A 13629-nucleotide genomic window follows, 5' to 3' on the forward strand; every position below is an offset into this window, starting at 1 on the left:
GCCTTATGGTCAGGAGGGTGGCCTGAATAGGAGGCTCGAAAAAGAGTAGTGAAGGTGATTGTATAGTCATTTCATTTCATGAAGCTTTATTCGGTACATGATACACAATGACCATAAAAGCACAGCAAAATGTAATACATTTGTAAAAACAGATATAAAACAGGTGAGTGTTTAAAATATCATGCTTTTCCTAAGCTGAATTGATTTACATAAAAACATAGCGATATAAAAACATATGTCCAGAGAATTCAAGTTAAAAATCAACTTCATGGCATCGCCCACATTATAAATACCGTACTTTATAAACATAGGTTTCAAATAAGCAACCCTAAAATTCAGATAGAGATTGCATATTAACATAAAGTGCAGTGTGCTTTGTTTCGTAAGACCATCACATTTGCATGGTCCAACTGGATGCTTCTTTGGTTGAGGGAAAGCCACCAGAACATGAGCTATTCCAAGTCTAAGTCTGGATAAAACAAGCCTATGGGCTGGTCTTGTTACAAGGCTCAGATACAGCTGGAAGCCTTCACTTTCAATATGTTTATTATAAAAATTAACTGATGTGAGGCGAGCATTTACAACTAGACGTTTTTGGGCTTTGTACGTCAAGAAGATGTTTTTCATGTCCTGCTTTGAAAAGTTTCCGGCGGAACATGGATTGTCCAATATATTAAGTCCATAGATATCTTGGAAACTGTCGACAATATATTTAAGCCAGGGTATTTTTGCATATTTATCCAGATCAAGACAGTCCCTGATGACACACTGATTAAAGGCTGTCTCCTCCTTGTGCCAAATTGCACGCCAGACCATTAAGGGCCTTAGTAGGATGAGGTCACTTAAGTGGGCACTCCCCACTTCCCTATGGATCAAATCGGTTGAGGCTGCTGTAGGTAGGCATAGAAGTTTTTTGATGAAGTTATTTTCTTCCCTCTGCAGGGAGCCTACATTTGTGTAGCCCCACATCCCCGCCCCATATAATGCAATAGAAACACTCCTTGCTTTATAAATTTGCATCATATCCCTGAATCGTCTGTTGCCGATCTTAGAGGCGAATTTAAATATACCATCGGCACTTTTTATCATCTTCGACCTGACATTTACTAGTTCCTGATTCCAACTACCATCAGACATAAAGGTAACACCCAAATAACAGAATTTTTCCACCTGCTGTACTTTCACCCCATCAATAAAAAAAGCATAGCTTTTGTTGCTACTACCACCACAGATCATGGTGTGAGTTTTACTCTTGTTGATTACCAGCCTCCTTTCTTTAATAAAGTCAGAAAACCGATTCATCAGGCGCTGAAGTCCTATAGGTGTCCAGGACAAAAGCACAGCATCATCTGCATAAAGCAGAACTGGCACACCTGACCCTTTAACCTGTGGTGCATCGGCTTGGACTGTTTTTAAGACTGAATCAACAGCATTAATAAAAAGGGTAAACAACAGGGGGGCAAGGACACAACCCTGTCTTATTCCGCGCTTGACACTGAAATTTGGGGTACCTTCCCCACTTACCCCGAAGCGCACACATGTTTGCATCTTGTCGTACAGTCTAGCTAAGAAAAAAATATAAGCCTCTGGTGCGCCAAGTTCCAACAGGACTGGCCATAGTATCGAGTGGTCTATCAGATCAAATGCGCTGCTTAAATCGGCAATACTTCAAAGAACAGTGGTCCCAGACATCAATCACAATTTAAAAACAAGGTACAAATAGACCAAAATTGGAATCTTTGTTCAATGTCCAGCCGGACATGTTTTAATAATAAATACACTCAAATGTAGCAAAATATACAAGAAAATTTCTAAGTGGAACACAAACCTGCGTCCAGCTACCACATATACACAACCATAAAAAACAGACAATTACAAGGCAAGAAAAAAGTCTGTCAAATAATCAAAAAATCGGGACAGACAATTTTTAAAGTACATACATTTTCTGTGATTTACATAGTGGAAGAGTGTACACATCATCACGTGTACAGTGTCGACGACGTTTCGGTCCTTATTTAATTCAGGACCATCATCAGGACATTTGAGTGTATTTAATATTAAAACATGTCCGGCTGGACATTGAACAAAGATTCCAATTTTGGTCTATTTGTACCTTGTTTTTAAATTGTGATTGATGTCTGGGACCACTGTTCTCTGAAGTATTGCATACCCCCAAGGTCCCACACTTACTGCTACTTTGGGTTTCCCTTGTTTTATATAATAGCTTAAATCGGCAAAGCAAAGATATAAAATACCGGGCTTAGCCTTAGTATACTTGCCGATTAATAGTTCTAAATTCAGGCATTGATCTAGTGTTCCTCGGCCCTTCCTGAAACCATATTGAGAGCTAGCAAGGATCCCACACTCGTCCGCCCACTCTTCCAGCCTATACAGCAGTACTCTGCTCATGATTTTCACCGACGAGTCGAGCAGGCTAATTGAGCGGTAGTTACATGCTGCTGACTTGTCACCCTTCTTATAGATAGGGACAATGATGGAATCCCCCCATGTAGGTGGAATCAAGGTTGTAACTGCAGCATTTAATACCATGGTAAGTATTGGTCCCCACAACAGTGGGACGGTCTTAAATACATCAATGGGTACTCCGTCAGGTCCTTGGGCCTTACCCCCCTTACTGTTCTTAATGCTAAGTTCGACCTCACACAAGGAGATGTCTAAAGGGATTATAGGCCAGCAACTATGTTCCTCGTCAGAGGGGCCTGTGGCTTGGAATATAGCTGAAAAGTGAGTCACCCAGGCCTCACTACTAACGTTGGATGCAAGTTGTGGAACTTTGTCATCCTTAAGGAATGGGGAATTGACCGTGGACCAAAACAAGCAACTATCGGAAGTCTTGGCCGCCTGCGACAAGTTATCCCATGCTTCTTGCTGAAGCTCCCGCTTCCTTCTAGATAGTGCCATTTTATATTCTTGTCTCAAGTTTTTCACTAGGTTCTTATCCCTGGGTCTAAGTACTAGAGCCTGTTTGAGTTGGGAGAGAAGAGCTGTACAGGCATGGTCAAACCAACCCTTCTCACGGGCAGCCTTGCCATTACTTTTTCCAGTAAATATGTCATTGATTATTTTATTGATATTAATAAAATAGTTCACAGTGAAAACCGAGGCATCACCTGATGTTAATAAACCTTCACTATCCACCAAGGATTTTGATATAATAGACGTCATTACTGTTGCTGATTTTTCCCCCTTCCACCTTAACCTGATCCCATTTGGCCTACCAGGCTCAACATTACATAGGCTTTTGGACACCCGCTGCCTAACGCAATTCCAGATCTCTGTTATTAATACAATGCGATTATGAACACTTAGAGTTGGATCCTCAATTACAAAGGTCGAGCAACTAGAGATAGTGTTTGATGAGACCATAACATGATCAATATAAGAATTAGTTTGCCTCCCAATTTAGGTTGGGATAGTTTGGCCACCAACACCTTTAGCAGGCTGCAGTAGCTCTTAGTCATAAGTGGACATAATATTGTTTATTGCCTCGCCGTAGGAGTTGTGGGGAAAGTGTGATGTGTTGTCACCGCTATTGTTTTGCACCCCACAGGCCCTAGAAAGCGACAATGGGCAAATCGGGGAGTTAAAATCGCCTAACCAGATGTAGTAAAAAATACATTTTGCTTCTGTTACAAGCTTCACGAGGGCACTTTCTAATTCCTCGATAACAGTGTGCCGTGTGTTATCGAAGATATTATTATAAAAGTTTATTAAAAGCACATCCGGGCCTTCCTTTTGTTATACCCATAAGATTTGTGAGTGGGTTCCTACTGTTATATATTTAACAACTATCAACAATAAATCCACGGATAACAAAGTAAGCAAACCACCCTTAGCTCTACCATGTCTTGACTCTGAAGCTTCTAGACTATAGCAAACAAAACCATCGATACTAGGTTTGGTTATGCACCATGTTTCTTGGAAACATAAGATGTCATAAGACCTAATCAGATCCTCCCATCCCAATATCTTTCCTTTAGACGCCCAGCCAGCTATGTTCCAGGAAACAATAGAAATTCCCCCTTCTTGGCTACTTTTAGATTGGCCTGGTGCATTAATACAGGTAGCAACCTCCATATGGGGTCCATGCTCAGCTTGACCAACAATTATATTCTCAATACATGTTGTTAGCTGATCGTTTACCGTTCTATCAACAGCATGAACAGTTTCAGAGTTTTTGCCACCACCCCCTGCCAGTCCAGCATTATCAAACTCAATGCATGTAGGTAACTGATCTTCCACCACCCTCTCAGCAACAGAGACAGGTTCAGGGCTTTTATCGTTAGTCACTACAGGAACACCATTCAGGATTGGCTCAGGGGCTACACCTGTCCCATTCAGTTTGTTACTTCTAACTTGCCGGGTAAAACTCAGGCTCTGCCTACTAACCTTTAGATGTCAATCGTTCAAATCTAGAGAACACAAGGGTTGGTATCTATTCTGTGTTGGAACCTCAAAGGACGTGTAGTGGTTGGTGATGGGGGGAATAAAAGGTCTACCTTTATTGGGAAGCTGGGGCGCCTTAATAAGATGCTTATAAAAATAGCCCAGAGAATGTACACGCACACTATTTTCGTCTGGAGTTAAGGAAGCTGCTCTAAGCAAAACAGTTGCGACATGCTGGGGATGTTTAAAATTAACAATAACACAGTCGCCCCTGCAAGATTTTCTAGAGTTACCTCTCCAGTTTACTCTACGCGTGGTTAGTATTTGATCAGAGTAATTAGTAGGAAACCCGCATTGTCTGTGCAGCCATGAGACAGTTTTATTTTTAAGTGAGCTGTGTGTTTCCTGATTCGGTTGGGCCAGATTTGGGTCCACCGGCGGTACATTAGAAAGGACTACTACATAAGGGGCACAGTCTGGTGGGAGATTAATAAAACTGCTTTTTGTTGGTACTAGCACTCCCTTCGTAATTCCAGGTGCCGCAGTAACCTCTATTTCCTTACTGGCCTGTGGTAGTGAATCGGGTAAGACTACTTGGTTTGTGCCCGTCTTGTCAGGGAGCGACTTTGGTACAGCATTACTAACTTGTACACCCCTCTCTTTTGGTTTGAGACTTGTGGTCTCAGTAAGCTTAACAGTATGGGCATCCAAAAGACTGCCTAGCCTAGATACTTCTGCTGCCATTACATCAATTTTGTCCACTAATGGTTTAACAATAGTTTCTATCTTGACCTTAATAATGCTGACTAATAAATCAAATTGCACAGTGTTCAGAGTAACAGCACTGGTCTCAGTCTGGATCAGGGTCTCCGAGCTACAAACAGTACTCCTCGGCGTATATTCAGTTCTTTTATTATTAAGGTTACCCCCACGTTTGGATTGCGCTTTTCTGCACGCCCTCACTGCTCTCTTTGCCGGAGTGCGCCGTACTGGTGTATCATGAGGGACATCCGGGGGGTCCTGCATGACTTCGGGCATTTCTTGGGCTTCTACTAGCACAACTTCAGGATCTGGATTAGTGTCGGGGGCAGTGTAATATTAACAATGGGTGGTGTAAGGGGTAAATCCGGTACACCCCCCCGACCCAGCGACTTTCTCCGTTCATTGTTAATTTGATTTACTACTTTTACAAGGTAGTTATCCATGGTGGATGTTTGTTTGGACATGGTATATGTTAGGATGCACACTACTTTCACAAAAGTCAATTGGTTAGTCAATGAGGAAAGGCCAAGTTTAAACGATTAGGATATCGACAGATAAAATAAATGACAGTATCACTTAGCTTTCTAGGAGAACAGTGTAGCAGCAATCAAGGGGTATGGCCCAGCCCAGCCTCGTCCTGCCCCAGACGGCCACAGACGGCCCACCCTTTGCCCGGGCTTAGCCCGGCACCGCCCGCATGCGTCCCGCGGGACGGGAGGCGTTCTGCTGTTAAGTAGCGCCTCCGGGCGCTAGCTGTGGCGTCACCAGTGCGCAGGGGCTTGCTGGGGCACCTGGGACGTGTAGTTTCAGCCGCCGTTCCCCTCACGGCACTGGAGATGCTGCTCTCGCTGGTTCGCTCCCCGCCGCCGTTCCCCTCATGGCCGGAGCTTCAGAAGAAAGTTATGCCGCTTTTAGGCCCCCCCGAGCGCTCGGCGCTCTGCTGTTAAGTAGCGCCTCTGGGCGCTAGCTGTGGCGTCACCGGTGCGCAGGGGCTTGCTGGGGCACCTGGAACGTGTAGTTTCAGCCGCTGTTCCCCTCATGGCACTGGAGATGCTGCTCTCGCTGGTTCGCTCCCCGCCGCCGTTCCCCTCACGGCCGGAGCTTCAGAAGTAAGTTATGCCGCTTTTAGGCCCCCCCCCCGAGCGCTCGGCGCTCTGCTGTTAAGTAGCGCCTCCGGGCGCTAGCTGTGGCGTCACCGGTGCGCAGGGCCTTGCTGGGGCACCTGGGACGTGTAGTTTCAGCCGCCGTTCCCCTCACGGCACTGGAGATGCTGCTCTCGCTGGTTCGCTCCCCGCCGCCGTTCCCCTCACGGCCGGAACTTCAGAAGTAAGTTATGCCGCTTTTAGGCCCCCCCGAGCGCTCGGCGCTCTGCTGTTAAGTAGCGCCTCCGGGCGCTAGCTGTGGCGTCACCGATGCGCAGGGGCTTGCTGGGGCACCTGGGACGTGTAGTTTCAGCCGCCGTTCCCCTCACGGCACTGGAGATGCTGCTCTCGCTGGTTCGCTCCCCGCCGCCGTTCCCCTCACGGCCGGAGCTTCAGAAGTAAGTTATACCGCTTTTAGGCCCCCCCGAGCGCTCGGCGCTCTGCTTTTAAGTAGCGCCTCCGGGCGCTAGCTGTGGCATCACCGGTGCGCAGGGGCTTGCTGGGGCACCTGGGACGTGTAGTTTCAGCCGCCGTTCCCCTCAGGGCACTGGAGATGCTGCTCTCGCTGGTTCGCTCCCCGCCGCCGTTCCCCTCATGGCCGGAGCTTCAGAAGTAAGTTATGCCGCTTTTAGGCCCCCCGAGCGCTCGGTGCTCTGCTGTTAAGTAGCGCCTCCGGGCGCTAGCTGTGGCGTCACCGGTGCGCAGGGGCTTGCTGGGGCACTTGGGACGTGTAGTTTCAGCCGCCGTTCCCCTCACGGCACTGGAGATGCTGCTCTCGCTGGTTCGCTCCCCGCCGCCGTTCCCCTCACGGCCGGAGCTTCAGAAGTAAGTTATGCCGCTTTTATATAGTCATTATTTTCAACAGACCACATCTGGCAGAAAGGATTCTACATGCCGCCAACCATTGTAATAGAACACGCCCTTTTCCCTCTATTAAAGCACTGCCCTTGGGTTACTGTTACCCACCCACACCTATGGTATCGCATCAGAGGATATTTGTGACCCGACCCCATCTGGATGGCCCCAACAGCTGCCTCCGGTCCCTCTTTTCAATTCATTTGAGCCGCTGGGACAAATTGACCACTGTGATTGACTGGGTTGACCGGGTCCAAGGAAATCTACGGTGCTTTTAGAAATGGAATTAAAGGAACAGCTGGTTCAGGTGAACCATTGCAGCCATCCGCTGGATAATAACTTTTGCAACTCATGGAACATAGCCAATTTGACAAGCAAGTTCTCGGATCCAGGGTGGTTGGCTTTCATAAAAAAATCTGACATTATCTGTTTCTAAGAGACATGGACCATTGATAATACTTATTTTTGAAGGGCTTTAAGCTTTTTAACATCCCTACAATTCCTTTAAGGGCGGAACGTCCAAAAGGGGGTCTTGCAGTTTATGTGTCTCTTAGTCTACGAAGAGGTATTGTGGTATTGAACTTGGATAATCCATGTATCCAGGCGTTAACCTTCTCTTCAGGGTCCCACAGTCTAATGCTTTTGATCTTTTATAATGCCACTTTTCTTCTCCCTGAGATGTGTAACGTCACTCGTTTATGTTCATTTTTAACGAATGGCATGGCCCTGCCACATAAGCCTGGTAACATAGTCCTGGTAGGGGACTTTAATACGCATATATGTGGGGCCTTAAGGCAGGAGGACCCAGGGGCTAGTGATGATTCCTCTTGTCCTCTTGTAGATGGTGTGTATTTTAATAACTGTAGACAGGGGTAGAAATGACATGCATTAGTTTGTGATTTGGATTTGCAACTAACCATAGGGAAATCGACCCCCTCTAGGCAATATCTTATCCCAACTTTTAATTGGCTGGGCCAGGAACCCTTGATTATTGATTTTATTTTAATCTCTTCCCCCTTTATTTTCTGATGTCAGAGTTTCCAATAACAGCCAGTAGCCACAGCGATCATAATCCCCTGTGTATTACAGGCATATGGCCCACTTTTGATTTAAAAAGATGGATCACAGGAGGAGGGGTTCTATGGGCAAGAGACGGAGGGAGACGACTTCGATAGGGGCAGATTTCCCCAGACATTATGTTCAGGTCTCTACTGGCGATATGCCAGAGTGAACTTCAAATCTGTCAGAATGCGAAGATAGAGTCAGATGAGTCTATCATCCATGCCTTCGAATCAATATCCGGCTCCGACGCTAAATTATTGGCAGTCCCATCTTAGGGAGCTCAGAGAGAGAGGGGATCTAGATGGTTTAATCCAGAATGCTAGCTTGCTGCCAGGAGGCTGAAATTAGCTCTTCACCCCTCTCAGAGGAATGCTGTCCTAGTTAAAATCCAAAGAAAGCACTACAAACTAGCTCTTAATAGATGCAGGGTGGCTCTGAAGGAAGACGCTTGGGGCAACCTTATGGCAATAACAACTTATAAGTGCAGTGCAAAGTTCTGGAGCATTATTATTAGCCCCGTTATGGGAGAAGAGGCCGCTAATGTTTTAGAAGCACATATTACTGAAAACGAATGGGTCAGTCATTTTGAGGACATGTTCAAGGGAGACAGAGCCCTGCCACCCTTACTTAATCCTTGTGGTACACAAAAAAACTAGTAGTATTGGCAGAGGAAGTAAGGCAAGGTATCATTGGACTGGCACGTAATAAGGCCCCGGGCCCTGATGGAATGCTACCTGATTTTTATTTGTCGGATGTGGCACTTTGGGCACCAGGCTCACTTCCATAGTTAATGCAGTTGCTAGGTTTGGTACCCCGTCTTTATAGGCGACCTCTATGATTGTGCCAGTTTTTAAAAAGGGGAATAGAGACAGCACTTTCTGTTATAGACCCTTCTCCCTGCTAGATTCGGTGGTAAAAGTGGTTGGTAGGATATTGTTGGATAGGTTATCGACCTGGGCTGCTGACAATAACATTCTGTTGGACGCCCAATATGGGTTTCACTCTGGCCATTCCACGATCGAATAATCTTTGAACCTATTCCTAATAACTAGTAAATATACAGTTGCCCACAGGGCTACCATCTTCCTGGCTTTTATGGATCTGTCATCTGTATTCGATTGCGTAAATAGGGGCAAATTATGGCAGATCCTTTTAGCCTTAGGGGATGACAGGGAGATGGTCTCCTTGCTCTAGGACCTCCAATGGGACACCAAGGCGGTAGTGTGATATTCGTCAAGCTTAAACGTATCTCGTTTATTCCCCGTTAGGGGCGGTGTCCGTCAAAGCTGTATATTGGCCATGTTTCTTTTTAATCTCTACATTAACAATTTGGAGAAATTCCTCCTGGAGACTAAGGCTGATTATCCCCGGATAGGATGGCGAGCTCTCCCGGTTCTGCTATATGCCATCTTGATGGCTAGGACAGAAAGGGGTTTACAAATAATCCTATTTATGTTCGCCCAGTTTATGAGAGATTTGGACTTAAAATTTAACAACTCCAAATCATACATCATGCAACTGAGGATGCAGCCTAGTAGATCATATGCCTTTAAGGTAGGGCCTACCCCGATTTCTAAAACATCCACTTTCTCCTACCTGGGAGTACTCTTAGATGATAAACTGAACTGGGGCCCACACCTTATACATACGAGAAACAACCTCAGTAAGGAAACTGTCGCTATTTTTAATTTTGCTGTTAGACTGGGTCTTTTGGAGCTGTACAGGACAAAGTGTCTGTCAAAAGTGCTTTACGGCAGCGAAATCTGGGGATATGCTGTATTAAAGGCTGTCAAAATAGCGGAAAGCAAATTCATGAGACGTTTGCTATCATTTCCCCAGGGTATCCCCTCTTTTATTGCCCACGAAGAGTTAGGAATGCCCTATATTACAGATCAGATAGCCTTTCGCCCGCTGTTACTTTGGTTAAAAATATGGGTTAAAGTGGGGGATTCGCTAAATAAGGCAATCCTTAAAGATTACCCTGACCTGGATCAAGTATTAAGGATACCATGGCTGAAATATATTAAAAGGAGTCTAATGAACCTGGGAGGAGGAGACCTTTTTTCTAATCCTGAGGGAACTCGAAAGATAGATATACTCCTTCTTAAGATGGTGTTCATTGCACGTTAGACCATATTAAAGGAGGAGAGGGCGCTCATGAAGCCAAGTGTTTGCCACTTTTTTTTTATATTAAGGTCCACAGAGAAGGCTGAGCCATATATTCTTGGTTTTGTGAACTCTTACGATAGATTCCTACCGACCAGGTTTCATTTGATCCGTTTTATTTAATTCTTACTTACCCAAGGGGCTTAAATAGAGGGCAATCCTTTCCGCCCTGTGGCTGTGTTGGAACATCTCCACAGGAAATGTTTAATTTGACTATGTTTTGTCCATTTTACGACACCCCTAGAAAATCATATTTAATTCCCATCCTGAAACAGGCCAACTTTAAACAAGTTCAACCCCCATTATGTTTCTCCAGATGTTGATGGACAATACTGTATTTCATGTTTTAAGTTTTTATAAATCGTCTATCAAGCTTAGGACGAGTTGTGATTAGTTGGCTCGTCCCTTATCACCATCTTTGGTTTCATGTACTTGTATAGCTAACAGGTTGCAGATCTAGTTAACGGCTTTTATGTACTGTTTTTAGTTTTATCCTAATACTAGCAGCCTGCCCCGACCTTGTCCAGGGGCAATCAGGCTTGCTGGTATTCCACCCGCCGACATGTAATTGCACTGGTCCCGTACTTTTATGCAGAGTTTTGGGCGCTGGTACTTACTCTTAACTCTGCTTAACCCCAGGCTCACTTCCATTCCCACGTTGTCCGGGGCAATTAGGCTTGCTCCCAGTCGCCGAAACCCAGGCCCCCAACCACCTCCTCAGCCCAAGTTCACCGCCACCTTCAGTGCCCCCAATCATCCGCACACGCCCTGCTCCCTAACACTGTTGCCACGCATCCGACACTGCAAACGAACAAAGCCAGTATACACGCCCCGCTGCAGCGCTAAAGTTTACCTGTCATCCCGCTCCAGTCCACCTTACTTCACCGCTCCTCCCCGCGGTTCACGTACCTCAGGCCGCTCCAGTGTGGCTAAGTTCTCCGCTCCTCCCCGCGCTGTTGTCCGCCGCTGCTGCAGTCCAGTCCTCCTTACTTCACCGCTCCTCCCCGCGGTTCACGTACCTCAGGCCGCTCCAGTGTGGCTAAGTTCTCCGCTCCTCCCCGCGCTGTTGTCCGCCGCTCCTCCCCGCGGTCCTGTCCGCCGCTCCTCCTCGCGCTCCCGTCCTCCGATGATGATGTCAGCACGTATGTGGTTAGCGCACACGGCCGGCGCTACTTCGAAGGGACTACTTTTTTTTATTGTAAATTTTTTAAATAACGTATTTGTTTTTTTTATATAGCCTATGTCCATCTACTGGACCTCCCCTTTCCAATGCTGTATTGGGTGTTGCAATTGGTGATGTAGTTTTCGAGTTTACCTGGCTCAAAGGACACAGTTCTCTCTTTATAATAGTAGTATAGATAATTGGTGTCTGGGATTTTAGATGCAATTGGTACTTATAAGACGAATTATGAACTTGCACAGGCATGCTTTCGTGATTGTACATATTGTATTATATAATTTTTATCCTGGTTTTCACATTGTGCTTTTATGGTTTTATTTAATATGAAACCGAATAAAGAAATTTGACTTGACTTGACTTACACTTTGAAGTTATATGCAATTGTCATAAGTTGCCATTATCAGAAAGGATAAATAGTCACAGTTCTTTGACTACACCTCCTGACCCAGCCCTCAGTCTTCAACTGCGCCAGCCAACGATACACGTTGCCCCGGTTGGTGCCCTGTTGACTAGACAGTTGGAACCACGTAACACAGAAAGAAACAGTGACTTAGTTGTGTGTATCCAGATTAGGCCTCCAGGTGCCCGATGGCCCCTGCATGAGTGTGTGATCAATATTCCCCGTACTCAAAAGGTTGTGACCCAGGAAGCTATGGCGCTCCCAAGTCTTGAGAAATGCTTTCCTCTCAAGCGTTAGTGTGACCTGCCGTAGATCCCGACATTTGGCTGCAAATGCCCACAAGGCACTTGAAACCCTTCTGGTCTCGGCTAGGCATTTTCCACAATAAGGCAACCTGTGGTGTGGGTCCAGGGAGAGGGAGCCAATGACCTCAGACACAGTGTCAATCTCAACGTTATAAAGCACAACTACTCACCTGTGAGGGTCTCAAGGTGCTGGGGGGTCTGCATCTGTAATTCAGTTGAAGAGCCAGGTTTTTAGGGCCTTCCTGAATTGCAGCAGCGATGGTGTTTGCCTAAAGTGCAGAGGCAGAGTGTTCCAGTTCTTTGCAGCGAGGTAGGAGAAGGTTCTTCTTCCAGCCTTGGTATTGCAGATCTGTGGGACAGTGGTCAGGGCCAGTTGGGTGGAGTGGAGATGTCTGGCTGGAGTGTAGAAGGTGGTTTTAAAGGTCTGCAGCTCCTGCATTGTGCAGGGCTTTGTATGTATTCATGTTAAGCTTGAAGGTGATTCTCTTGTTGACAGGTAGCCAGTGAAGGTCTCTGTGGTGGCCAGTGATGTGGTTGTGACGTGGGCTAACAAAAGCAAAAGGAACAAATGATGCACAGAATGCTGACCAATGCAAACATTCACCCCCATTCACAAGGATCTGTGTTTAATACATTAGTCTTTTGCTCACCCAGCCATATGCAAATCAGTCTTGACCCTGTCCCTCATGCAACATGGGATGTTCAGGTTGAGTATGGCTGAGGCATTCTGGACTGTCTGCAGGTTTTTTTGAAGTTTCTGGGTGGTGCCAGAACAGAGTACATTGCCAAAGTCAAGTCTGCTGCTCACAAGCGAAAGTGTGACCATTTTCCTGGACTCTAGGGATACACCGGAAGATCTTACGAAGGAGGCAGAGCACGTGGAAACACCTTTGATTTGTCCGTTCATTGAGAGCAAGGAGCCCAGGATGATGCTGAGGTTTTGTGCGTGGGCTGAGCCCAAGATGAGACTTCTGTCTTTTCTGAGTGAAGCTTAAGGCAGCTGTCCTTCACCCAGGTGTTGACTGCCTTTATCCCGTTGTGGAAATTGCTCTTGGAGGCTGTGGGATTGTCTGTGAAGCAGTTGGGTGTTGTCAATGTAAGAGACGATGTTGAGTCTGTCGCTTCTGACAATGGCTGCAAGTGGGGTAAAGTAGATGTTGAAGAGTGTGAGGCTCAGGGAAGATCCCTGAAGCACACTGCAGCTGATCTCTGTGGGTTCTGATTTGAATGGTGGAAGTCCAACGCTCTGTTTTTTGCAAGTGAGGAAGGAGAGGATCCATTATAGGGCTTTGTCGCGGATGATGGCATTGTGCAGTCTTGTGCAGAGAGTGTGCTGAGAGACGGTGTTGA

This window comes from Lissotriton helveticus, chromosome 1_1 (assembly GCF_964261635.1).
Source record: "Lissotriton helveticus chromosome 1_1, aLisHel1.1, whole genome shotgun sequence".
Lineage (NCBI taxonomy): Eukaryota > Metazoa > Chordata > Amphibia > Caudata > Salamandridae > Lissotriton > Lissotriton helveticus.